General features: G+C 40.5%; 1 pseudogene; it reads left to right on the forward strand.

Moving 5' to 3' along the window:
* The first annotated feature begins 11,578 nt into the window (after positions 1-11,578).
* On the forward strand, positions 11,579-12,165 carry LOC148025582 (chromatin structure-remodeling complex protein BSH pseudogene; annotated as a pseudogene).
* Positions 12,166-13,578: the final 1,413 nt, after the last annotated feature.

The following is a 13,578-nucleotide window of genomic DNA, read 5'->3' on the forward strand; positions in this document are numbered from 1 at the left end:
AAACAAAAAGAGAGAAAACAAAGAAAGAGAAAGAGAGGAGGAGAGAGAAGGAGGAGAGAAAGAGCGATGGAGAGTAAAGGAAGAGGTAGAAAAAAATGGTGAGGTAAAAAAAGAAAGGAGAGTGAAAAGAAAACAAAGAGAGGGGGGGAGAAAAAGGGAGAAAAAGAGAGATAGAGAGAACAACAAAGAGAGAGAGAGAGAGAGAGAGAGAGAAAGAAACATGGAAATAATGAGAGAATTAGAGAGAATGGAATGATAGAAAAATAAAGGGAGAGGGGGAAGAGAGACACAAAGAGACTGAGGTAGGGATAGAGGGTCTTTCAATGTCCTTATTTTATAAGTTTTTTATTTTCTGTCCTTGATTTTTATTGTAACCAGATGTGTTGAGTAAGATAGAAAGGAAAAGAGAGAAAGAAATAGAGAGAAAAAATGAGGGAAAGGGAAAGAGAGAGAAAGTGAGGGTGGGGATGGAAGATGGGGGAGAGAAAGAAATATTGAGAGAGGGAGAAGAGAAAAACAAAGAAGAATGAAGGGAGGCAAATAAATAAAGGGGAAAGAGAGAGGGAAAGAGGGATAGGGAGAGAAATAGAGAGGGAGATAGATAAAGATAGAGCGACATGGAGAGAAAAGAAATGGACAAAGATAGATGGAGGGAGACAAACAAATAAAAGGAAAGGGAGAAAAAGAGGAGTAGAGATTAAAATGAAGGAAGATCATCAATGACGGGAACAAAAACATATTGTTTGATGTAACATAGACCAAATCGAGAACTATGATGTCCTGATGTCCAAGATCGTGAGGCGCATCTTAATCAACGTGTCATGTGTCCTTGCACTCAATGCAATAGCTGGAAATCAGATGAAAGCGTCACTTGTCCATAAAACATGTACGATACTTTCAATGAGTTTTAATCAAAGATCATTGATCAGGCAATCGCAAACTTTGAGAAACCGTAAGAAAAGTGTATATCAATCATGCTTTACAATGCAAAGTAATTGAATATCATATATAAAAATATTAGACATGTCCATGAAATTTGTATAGAGAGTTGACACCTAATCCCAAGGAATGCATCTATTGCAGCCCATTAGAAGAGTTTTTGGGCATGGCTACGGATGGAGTGCCTTAGTCGATACACTAATTAGAGGGTATGCTGCAAACTACACCCTCAATACTAGAGGAGATAGTGGGCCTTTCGGACCTTCTTCCAATCTTGGAGCCTGAGATGGAGGCAATGATTGATGCATTAATGCCCATGGATACCTAGTCATCTGATCCACTAACAGAGAAAGAACCCATACCATTGTATGATGGATGCTGAGTATCTTGCCTGAAGACGTTACTTCTACTCCTAAGTGTGCAGGCAAAGTACGAGTGGAGCGATGGAAGTGTGACCAAGTTTTTCAGGTGCATTCTATGCTCCATTGATTTTTTTGACTCTATTATAAAAAATGCTTATTGTGCTCCTCAAGGCAGCTTCTAATTTTGTTTAGGTTGCTAAAGTATCATATATTATCACCTGAGAACACGATGCATGAGTCCTGTGACGATGTACGACTGGTGTTACCAAAGCTTGGCATGGACTACAACAACATCCATGCATGTGTCAATGATTGTGTTTTGTTTCAAGGAGACTATAGGACTATGGAGACATGTCCAAAGTGTAGTGCTCATAAGTATTAATAAGACTTGCAAGGGCAAACCATCCCTCAGAAGGTTCTTAGACACTTTCTACTTATACTACGTATATATCACATGTTTCATACGTTGAGCATGGTGATCTTGACAACATGGCATGCGCAAAATAGATCCACAGATGGAGTCCAACAAGTATCGGTAAATTCACACGTATGGAGCTACATTGACTCTACCTTTCCAAGCTTTGCATGAGAGTCAAGGAATCTTCAACTTGATCTTGCTATGGATGGCATGAATCCATTTGGTCTCAGCTCAACTTCTTACAATGTGTGGCATATAGTCCTTGTTAACTACAACTTTCGCATGGCTTTCTACAAAGAAAGGATACCTGATACTTAGCTTGCTCATTCTTAGCGCTATAAATTCAAGAACATGGATGTCTATCTCTATCCATTAGTTGATGAGCTCAAGATTGTGTGGGAGGAGAGGGTCACTATGGAAGACATGAGTAAGCACGATAGTCAACAGTCTGCTAATATATAAGTCATCACTACAAGGGAATAGAGATATAGCAATGACAAACATTTCTTATTAAAATTAGCGACGTCACTATTTGTGATGCAGATAGTGACGCAAATAGTGATGCCACTTTGAGAAAAAAAGCAAGTGAAAACCTGAGCACGACATTTTGTCGCAAAGTCGAGCTTGAGAGAGAGAAAAAGAGATCGTGGCTTTGGGGGGAGAGAGAGAGAGAGGAAGAGAGAAAGAGAAAGGAGGAGAGAGATTCTCACCGCCATCGCCATTCACAAAGAGGGAGAAGAGCACGAAGGAAGAAGAGGGGTTGTCGCAAAGAGAAGATGAAGAATCCATCCTCGGGCCTTTGCGGAAAGTACATTGCCTCCTCTTGGTTTGTTCTTGTTCTTTCTTCTTTTCTTTTGTTTGTTTTTTTTGAGAATGAGGTGCATTGAGGGAGAAAGAGAGGAACTGAGAGAGGGAGAAGAAGATAGGAAAAGGAAGAGAGAACAAGAGAGAGAGAGGTACGAAGAGAGAGAGAGAGAGAGAGAGAGAGAAGAAAGAGAGAAAGAGAGAGAGAAAAGGAGGGAGAGTTAGTGCGTGGTATATAGTCCTTGTTAACTACAACATCCCGCCATGGCTTTCTATAAAAAAAGGATATGTGATTCTTAGCTTGCTCATTTTTTAGTGCTTGAAAGTTATGAATATGGACGTCTTTCTCCATCCATTAGTCGATGAGCTTAAGATTTTGTGAGAGGAGGGGATCGCCATGAAAGATCTGAGCAAGTGTGATGGTCGATGGTCTGCCACTATACGAGCCATTCTCATGTGGTCCATGCATCACTTTTTGAGATTTGGGAAGTGCTTAGGTAAGTAGGCTTCTATTCTCATTCGTGATATCTAACATAGCTCGTTCAAGTTTGTATTGACTAAATAGGGGTATTGGGATAGGTCTAGTTACCTCAGGTTATCATGTGTGTCCATTGTGTGGGCCACAGTTAGACTCCCAAAGGTCACGAACCATGAAGAAGATGGTATATCAAGGACATGCCGCTTTCTTGCCGAAGGATCATGAACTGAGGGAAGATTTTCTTGGACGACCTCTAGCATGAATGAATGCCCAAAAGCTGGTATGAGTTGAAAATGGTCCACACGGAGCCACATCCAAATGGAATACGATGGTTCTCAATTTTCTACAAGTTGCCATTGTACCCACTCAACCACTTATTGGATCCCATGCATATTTTCAAGAATGTGGATAGCTTACTATGGGACCACATCACAGGAAAGAGAGACATTGTAGGGACATGAATGGATTTGAAGGAGGTAAGCAAGATGGAGACACTTTGGCCACATTCGAGTGCTAATGGTTTCTTGAAACTACCTCGCACTCCTTGGGTTCTGTCCACTAAAAAAATGCATTGTGAAGTAAATTATTAGGTCTATTCATACCTCGACGATAGGTATGATGTGTTCTCTTAGATCCACTTTTTCAAAAGATGACTAACTATCATGGCTAAAATCCCATGATTAACATAAGAAATGTCAAGTACCTTCTGGCCTCGATTGTAACTGGTCTGCATGTTTTTCTATTTAATGTCTAGATGGTGTTTGTAATGCTTCTTCATTTGTGCAATTTGTACTACCGATCATGGTCACACAATACCTCACTCCAGAAATACGCAAGACGATTTACATGTTGTCAAATTTAGTGCAATTGATCTTATAGAAGGAGATCAAGACATCCTCTATTGAATCCTCAAGGTGGAGAGTAGTGTCGAGATGGTTTGTCTCTTTGAGAAGTACCTACCCACCAGTATGTTCATGATACAAATCCACCTCCTAGTGCATCTTGTAGATGAAGCAGAGATTGCAGGACCGGTCCATACACGATGGATGTTCTTCTTGGAGTGCTTCATGAAAACCCTAAAAGGCTTTGTACGACAATGAGCTCGGTCAGAAGGTAGCATTGTTGAAGGGGGCGTTAGTGCATATTTCACAGTAACTATCAACGATGGCTGATTCAAACAATAGTATGTGATGGTTACTAAAGGATGATTATAGGCTGACTAGAGATGTGGTGGTTGGAAATGTGATAGAAAAAAGGTGGATGCTATAATGGAGGAGAAAGTGAATCATTTTTGTATGTTGCACCATGCATCCATGGAGACATGACTCGCTAGGTATGAGCAAGCCAAGAAAGATCGAGAAGAAGCACAATCAAAATTTCAACGTAGTAGGCACCATTGACATATTCAATATCTTGAGGGCATGGAGGAGATGCCATGGTTTATGTCTATGCGATGGTTACATGGAGCTTTGATCGTAACTTCTCCCAAAGGGGTGGAGGTCTCTACTCTGAGGAGTGGAAATTCTCAAGGGGATTTAGTTGGAAGGTGACCACATATCTTATAAGCTATCGTATCTAGATTTTATATGTGACAACTAATCTAACCATTTCAATGTATAGTACAAAATATACAGCGTGGCGTGGTCGCACATGCGACATTTTCACATCGAGCACATCGACAAAATGTGCTCCACAATGGATTGTAGTGTCATGGCAAAGTTCAAGCAAGAGAGGTGACGGGCGGCGAGCCACAAATCCAAAGACCATTATAGATGAGATGGAGTATTTTGGAAACTTGCAAAGGGTTATCTCAATGGATTATTGTAGCTTCTCCATGATTATATTCGATGTATAGTGATTCAAACTGGTATTGGAAGGAGCTGAGGCAACCAACCAATGAGGTCCATCTGGATTTCTCGAAATAGATTTTGAGAAAATATGTACGGATCTACGCGACACGTTTGTCTTGCTGGCCCATTATGAACAGGTGCATAAATAGTTTTTTAACATTTTTTAACAATACAAATATGTCACAAATGTTAAATCTCTCTAATATATGATTTTGAACATGTAATTTTCTATCCAAACCCCCAATAACCTCGATGGTGGTATGTTGTTCCTTCAGCTCCCCGGAATGCAAGAGTGTATTATGAAAGCAATGTTTCCAGCCTAGATGAGGAGAGTATGCAGGTGGAGGGGTCGATATTGCAAGGGGTGGAGGTCGAAGATGGCTTGGAGCATATAGAGGAGGTAGAATTAGGTAACAATGACATAAAGATAGGAGGCCAAGAATTATTTCAGAATGACATGGACTTATCCTTTTATGGTGACCCGTCTATCGACCTTCCAATGTATGCAAAGTTGTGCCAGGAGATTGACATAGGACTATAGGCTACATCATACTTGCAGCATCTGCCTACTCAATTTGTTGATAAAACGCTTATAAGGGTACTCTAGAATATGCATTTTAAGTAATATTATTTTTTTAAGAGTTATGTTATCGTGCTTTACTTAAATCTTTATATTGATTATGCGAACATCATTTTCTATCTGTGTGCAGGTGACCTTTGACGATATTTTGAGAGCATGATGATTCAAGAGATGAGCGACGAGGAGTTGTAGGAGATATTCACACATATATCTCCAGATCAAATGGCTCGATTTAGAGATATGACGGACCAAGAGATATCTCAAATACCATCAATTTGTTCCGTTAGATCTGTTTTGGCACACTCTGATGCTTCAATTTCTAGTAGACAAGATAAACGCTCCATACGGGGCCCAAATGGAGGGAGTGGTTCTAGGGGCTACTCTAGAGATGTAGATGTTGTGAGCCCACATTTGGCTTGAGATATAGATGGGTACTCCTTGCTCTCATGCAAGTTCGAGAGAGGGTGGCTCAGGTGGTTGTTGTGGAGACACTAACGTACTGTCTCCGTCACGTCATTCTGGTGGAGCCATGTCACCCCCTATAGGATTTGTCACATGTGTGGGGACATCTACTCCAGTGACTCCTACTCGTGCTAAGTCGTCTACAAGTGGTACCCCTATGGGTGCTACTCTAAGAGATACCAACCCATGGGTACACCAAACATATGTATAGGGGTCTCTTGGTTATGCCTAGGAGCACGGTCGTAGGTAGGAGAGGACATACTTATTCTATATATCAGTCTTATAGGTTCAAGTATATTTTACGCTCATCTTGACTACCATTGCATACTTAGCATGTAATCCATTTGTAGAATATAAATACAGCACATATTGCTATATGTGGCTCCACAAAAAAAAAAACCTCTGTAACCATCACTATTAGTGTCATAAATTTACAGCACGTGTCCCTATTGGTGTTGCAATACACATCGCAAGGCATCACTATTTGGGTCTGTATTTGCATCGTAAAATTGAAAAAAGTGACGGTTTTAGGGAGATGCTAATAGTGATGTGTTTAGTGACAAGGGGGTATTTTTTATGAACATTTTCATCGCTTTGAACATCGGTATGAGGTCTGTATCTTGTAGTGCATTCTCATCTGGACCATGCATGACTTTTTGGGATTTGGGAGTGCTCATTTAAGTGGACTTCCATTCTCATTTGGTGATATCTAACATAACTCATTCAAGTTTGTGTTGACTAATCATATCTAGATTTTACACACAACAACCAATCTAACCGTTTTGGTGTACATTACAAAATCTATAATGCAGCGTGGTCACGTAGGTGACATTTCAGTGTTGAGCACATCGACAAAATGTGGTCCACAATAGATTGTGCACTACAACAAAAAGGTTCCATAGACGCGCTTGTAGACGCAATATTTGAACTGTGTTAAAAAATGTCGAGCGCGTTTATTACCGCGTCTATTGGCACGTCTAAAATTTCGCGTCTACAAGCACGCTTATAGTGAAACCTACATGCCCATATAGATGCGCCTATTGACACGCTCCATAAATATATAATCATAGTTATAAAAAAGTAGATATATTCATATTCTGTGTCTATACACGCGTGTAACTACGCGTCTAAAAAAGCATGTACTCTACAATTTTTTGACGATAATAGATGCACATTTTTCCTACAATTTAGACATGCGGATAGACGCGCTAAACAGAGGTATGAAAAAAAAACCAAAGAGCCTGTGGCTTTGCAAGCCACATGCTCTCTGGTTTTTTTCCCCCCATCAACATCAAATTGTATGCTTAGGGAAAGCAGAGAAAGATTATTATACTGAAAGCAAAAGAATGTGGAGAGCCAAAGTCCATATATTGATAATAAAACATGATGAGCATACTGTGCTGAAACATGAGCGTACTGTGCTGAAACATTTGTACATATTTCGAAGATTTTTGTACTGAAAACAAAACAATGTATGTAGAATATGAAATTTCATATATATAGATAAAATGTTTTTACATGATGAGTTCTAGTGCTTGTGACCTCAAGCATGGTCATGATCGCAAGCACTAGCTGAAAGTAATACATATCAGACCTCGATGGTAGCCTACCTCTCTAGGAGTAGGCATCCTACCAATGATATGATACTACAAAATAAATTTAATATACAACGTATTAGAACACACTACATAATGAATTGAAACAAATTACAAAATTTAATTTAAAAAAAGAAATCAAATAATACTTACAAACTCAGTCTCCCATGACTCCCTACCACCCGATCCATAATGCAATGATCCCATGGTTGCCATCTGGATACGTCGCGCCTCTGCATGCTGGCGACTTGTTCTTTTCTCTGCTGCTCTTTTCTTGGCTGCTTTCCACTCCCTGCGGTGGAAATTGGGTGGTTGGCCATATCCAAGGCGCCCCTGCTCTTGTCTCCACATTGACTCCTTGGCGCGCGTCATAAGGTGAGACCTCTTGTTATGAAGTGTGTCTCTCACCTTTGACTGTCCCCAATCATCTGAGAATCGTGAATTCTCAGGATAAAGGGTACCTTCTATGTACTGCCTGCAGCACCTCTTGCCACAAACCATTTTTTTGGTGCTTGAAGGGAAACATACAATCTTTGTATGTGGCATGCACGACACTCCTCAAGTAGGCTATCACTTCCCTCCCCTCAGGGTTATCCAAGATACCATCAACATCTATGACAGAGTAGTACATTTGTGGAGGCTCACCTCCCTCATTTCCTAGTGAGGGTGATCGAGAGCCACCTCCTAGGCAACCCCCACAAAGCCCTCGACCTCCTCGTCCTCCCGCACGACTCTCCCTCCTCCCTCGACGAGCACTACCCTCTACCTCACTCGATGCACGTGCTTCTACAGATGCACGTGCTTCTACAGATGCACGTGCTTCTACAGATGCACGTGCTTCGACCGAGATCCATGTACTTCAGCTGATCCCTATGCATCGGCTAATCTATGTGTATGCACAGTGCATGGAGTACCTGTTAGTAGAGGTGTACCAAGGTTTGGTGTGCCAAGGTTTGGTGTTTGTGCGACAGTGCTAGGCAAAGATGTGATAGGTGTCCCAGACATAACACTAAAAACCTCCTCTGCAGTGGGAGGGCGACCAAGATAACTGGTCATCTCCCCCATGAATTGCTCCTTGTTTGAAAAGCCTCCAAAAAAGCTATTAACACCTCTAGAAAACTCCGCTAAGGTGTTGTTCATGTGTTCCAACTCACGATCAGTGCTGGAAGATCCAGGATTCCACATCTACACAAGCAAAAATCCATAACTACCCTATGCAGATAAAACATATTACACATTGCGTCTATACCTCCATCTATACCCGCGTCTGTCAGTGCATCTATACCTACGTTTACACTATCATCTAAATGCGCTGACAGAGACATAAAGTTGGACCATATTTTGCAAACTGTTATAAAAAAAGCGCAAAAAAAACCTCCATAGATGACAGTCTAAAGCATGTAAAGAGAGAGAGAGAGAGAGAGACAAACAGACAAAGAGAAAGCAAACAAGATTGAGAGAGAGAAGAAGAACTCACCTTCTTTGCTTGTTCCGACGGGTGGCGGCTAGGTTCCAAGCTCCTTATCCTCCTTCTCTCTTCCCTTGGTAGGTTGCTTGATTCTTCTTCTCTTCCTTGATGTTGGCTCTTCCTTTCTCCTGACCTCTTTTTACTCTTATCTCCTTCCCTCATTGTCTTCATGAAGTGATAGATAGACATAATTAGTGATGTCGAGCTCGAACTACAGAAAACGCGCAAAAAACGCAGGAAAGCACTAGTTTCAAAAGAAAGCCACAACTTTTTTTAATTTTTTTTAATATTTGTATGGCGCGTTTGTAAGTGTGTGTAATTGCGCGTGTATATGTGCAGATAAGAGATATTACACGTGCTGATAGATGCGCAATTACAATTAAATTGATTAGATACTAGCTTTTGGTTGTTTTTGGATCAACATGACTTTCCTAGTCTTTCAATATCAAAATGTTTGCCTCCATGTTGTAAATATCAATGCATTTAGGGAATATGACATATATACCAAATAAAATCATATATGTCCTTATGATTCAGGTGTAATTATGTCATCATCTTCTACTAATATGGGACATGCTGAGTCAACAAACATTACATCCTCAATAGTACGCTCTCTTCAAATGCCCCATCAAGTTTTAGAGGAAGAGATTTTGGACAACATGGTGCACGATTTATTTTCCCATGAGGTTCAGGGGGAGGGCACCACTAGAGAGACAGATGACCCGCTACACATAGCATCGAGAACTCCATTGTACAAAGGTTGCACCTACTCCATTCTACGTGCATCTCTCAAGATACTGAACTTACAAACCATTTATGGATGGAGTAATTCTAGCTTGAATGCATTATTGAAGTATGTATCATTTGATATTATTTCATAAATGCTTCCAGACAATATTCGCAGTTTGTTAACTCTGTTTGCACAATATATGCAGGTTATTGTCACAAATGCTTCCAAACAAAAATAAATTACCAACTAGAAGGGAGCAAGCAAGGCGTTTCTTGACATCTCTTGGAGGTCTCGGTTACGTTAAAATCCATGCATGTGTCAATGATTGCATCTTGTTTTGTGGGGATCATGCATCTGCACGATAGTGTCCTATTTGTGGTGAACCAAGATACAACCAGGAGATGAAATCAATGGATGTGCCTCGTAAGGTTTTGCAAAATTTTCCTATTATTCCACGTATTCAACTTATGTTCAAGTGTGAATATATTACGAGACTCATGTCATGGCATGCTAGTTACCATTCAAGTGATGGAAAGTAGAGAATTCCTTCAGACATACCAGCTTGGCAACATGTAGACAATTTGTGGCCTACTTTCAAAGAAGAGCCCAGAAATTTGAGATTTGTTCTAGGATTAGATGGAATAAATCCATTTGGCATCAAAAGCACCTCATATAGTATATGGCCAGTGGTATTGGTGAACTATAATATCCCTCCATCCATGGCAATAAAAAAAGGACATGTAATGTTGTCCCTTTTGATTCCTGGAAAACACAAAGTAAAAAACATGGACGTTTACTTAGAGTCTTTGATCGAGGAGCTAGAAATGCTATGGAGAGGTATTGAGATGCAAGATGTGAGTGCATCATTGTCCTCTAGAGATTTCACTTTAAAGGGCATGTTGTTGTGGACCATGCATGACTTTCCAAGCTATGGAGAGTGTTCAAGTAGTTGCGTTGTCGTGTTGCTGTGCATTTGAAGTGTGTAAACCACCCAAAAGTTGTGCATGGGATTTGGTACTTTGTACATACTTAGTTGTTGTGATAACATTTATTTTATGCGTATAAGTATAGTCGGGAGGAGTTGGAGACAAAAGTGGTGAATATGATGAGATGCTTTCAGCCTATGTTGAGCAAGGTTGAGTGGAAAGCACAACTGATGCTGGTGAACATGTTAGGACTTTGTCTTCTCCTTCTCCAGCTACATCAAAAATACCTAATGATAACCACATCCAGGAGTTGGAAAGAAGGAGGCTAAGCATTGAAATGTGCTATGAGAAGCATGGAGTTATCACTGTTACAGTGTGTGCTTGTTTTGGGTTACAATGTGTTGTTTACATGGGCGCCAAAGATATGGAACGACAGGCTCTTAAAGTATTCAGAATGAGACTTTTTGGAGTTGAGGTACGTGCTGTCCAGTTTGGTACAGGTACGTTGAAAGATGTGGCATCAGAAGCGATAAGATACTTGGTTTCAAATGAGGTGACTACACACTATATTTTAAGGTCCATAACTGGATCTCACCCTTATCCAATGCTGGTGAGAGATTTTCATGCCATTATTGGCAAAGAGACTTGACGACAGTGCTGCTAATGAGGGATTTCAAATGTTAAGAAGGGAGGGAAAAGAGGAGAGTGTGACGAAAAGGAGGGAAGGGGCAATGCTAATTGGGGGAGAAAGGAGAGAAAAAGCAGGGCAGGATACGAAGGAAAAAAAAGAATTTGAATGGGGCCCCTTCCTTTTCTCTCTCTTGGGTTGTTTTGGGGATGCATCGATCGATCTTCGAGGCGTTGTGGAATGACACCTTCCGTCTCTGTGATCGCGTGCGGAGAATTGGTCGCCTGCATCCGAATAACTATCGCCATGTTCAGAAGTGAACAACAGCCTCAAGCGGCACATGAAAGGAGGCCATGGAGGATCGTCGAAGTGGAACGTTAAGTTTCGAATGCCAACATCGGAGAACCTCATCCCAATACGCGTCGATGTTGAATTGGAAGGGCAAAGATACAAGGACTCTTTCACGTGGAATGCCGAAGATCCAGACTATGAAGTTACAGCTTTTGCAAAGCGCACGGTGAAGGATTTGAATCTTCCTGCCTCATTTTTACCACATATTGTGCAGTCAATTCAGGGACAAGTGTCTGAATTCCGTTCTTATGAAGGCCTTGAGATGACCATAGGAGAGAAAGTACATTGTCTAAAGGACGTTGGAAATTTTGACAGCAATCCAGAAGAGTTTGCGAGGTCTTTATGTAGGGATCTTGAACTTGAAGATCCTGAAGTTGGCCCCGCTATTGCTGTAGCAATTCGTGAACAGCTGTATGAGATTGTAGTTCAGAGTATATCTTCAGGAAGGGAGGAAGTTGACATTTATGGTGTCCTGAATGTTATCTATTTGAAGAGTTCCTGCGCTACGCAGAGGATGCATATTAAAACAGAGCAAGCTGAATTTCCCTTCTTTCCCTGTGGCGTGAATTTGTAAGTTGTTACTAATAGCATTTTCTACATAGTCTGATAAAGCAAGCAACCATTGAAAGGATAAAGGTCCAGATGAGGATGATTTTCTGCAAGATTTTCCGCAACAAGAGTGTATCAAGCAGCTATTGAAATCTGAAATGTATTTATCTGTTGAGCAACGGTAGATGTGAATGTCAACATCAGGCCATGCAAATTCTGTGTCTTCCCTACAAGGGAAAATGGATTCAAGGGATTCCAAATTGCTATGGCATCTACAACTTCCTGGACACTTAGTTTCATCATAGTCAGCTACAATTACAAAGTCATTAAGTGGATCTTCCCATGATTACTTTGCAAAGCTCCAATGTATTCCTTTTAGCTGCATCAGATCTTAAAAAAAATTAGTCACCTGCCAGACATCTCTTTCCCTCAGAAGCAAGAAGTGAATAGTCTTGTTACTATCTAAAAAGAATAGAAAGTTTTTATAAAACTTCTGAGATGATGAAGTCTTCTTATGGCACTACTTTTGTGATGATTCAATTCAGCTAAAGACCCTGATTGATTCTTCCAACCTTTCAGTACCTGTTTAAGAACAAGGCTGCACTGCTTTAAGACCCCATATATTACATGTTTTTTGTATTAGAAAGAAACCTCTGAGATCATCTGAAATCAGTATTGGACAATAGTTGGATCTCTGCACTAAGGGACATGTTTGACTGGATTACTAGATAATGTTCATTCTTCTGTTCAATGTAACTGTCACCAGAATTTCCTGATCATGAACTTCTTGTAACACTCTTGACAAGAAATATAGTGTACTTTGGCATCAACAATTCAATTTTCTTCTTGTTAGTCTCTTCCATTGCTGTACCTTGAACTCCGTGTTCAGCAGCTCTTACACAAAATCTACGACAGCGTACTCTATTTTATTCATTCTTACCCTCAATCAAATATATGTCATCATTAACCCACTTTTTTTTACAGGTTTAACTACATCAGGATATCATGCATGTCTAATTTGGAGTCCCTCTCCGGTTTCTTCTAGACCGACATGCTTGAAGAAGGTTATCTATGACAATCATCATCGTTTTGTTCCTATTAACCACCCCCAATATGCACCCCCCACTAATGGAAGAACTCCACAATCTCTGACCATTCAAGATTGGAAGGACACTTGGACACACGCCAATGATCATCCTCCACTCGGCATGAGTCGGTAACTAGTTTACTTCTTTTGTTTGTCTTTAAAGTACACTCCATTATGAGAGTGAGAAATAATATATTGTTTGTGCCTTAGATTCTCTATAGTTTTTCGTCTCCCATATTGGACTGAACTCAAGATCAATCACCTGTTGGATCCCATGCATATATTCAAGAATATTGCCTCTACATTATGGGATCACTTAATCGGGGCTCGTGATTCTGTCAATATAAGGGA

The sequence above is a fragment of the Lygodium microphyllum genome, chromosome 14 (assembly GCF_053477565.2).
Source record: "Lygodium microphyllum isolate KBCC chromosome 14, Lygodium_microphyllum_v1.1.10, whole genome shotgun sequence".
In the NCBI taxonomy this organism is placed as follows: domain Eukaryota; kingdom Viridiplantae; phylum Streptophyta; class Polypodiopsida; order Schizaeales; family Lygodiaceae; genus Lygodium; species Lygodium microphyllum.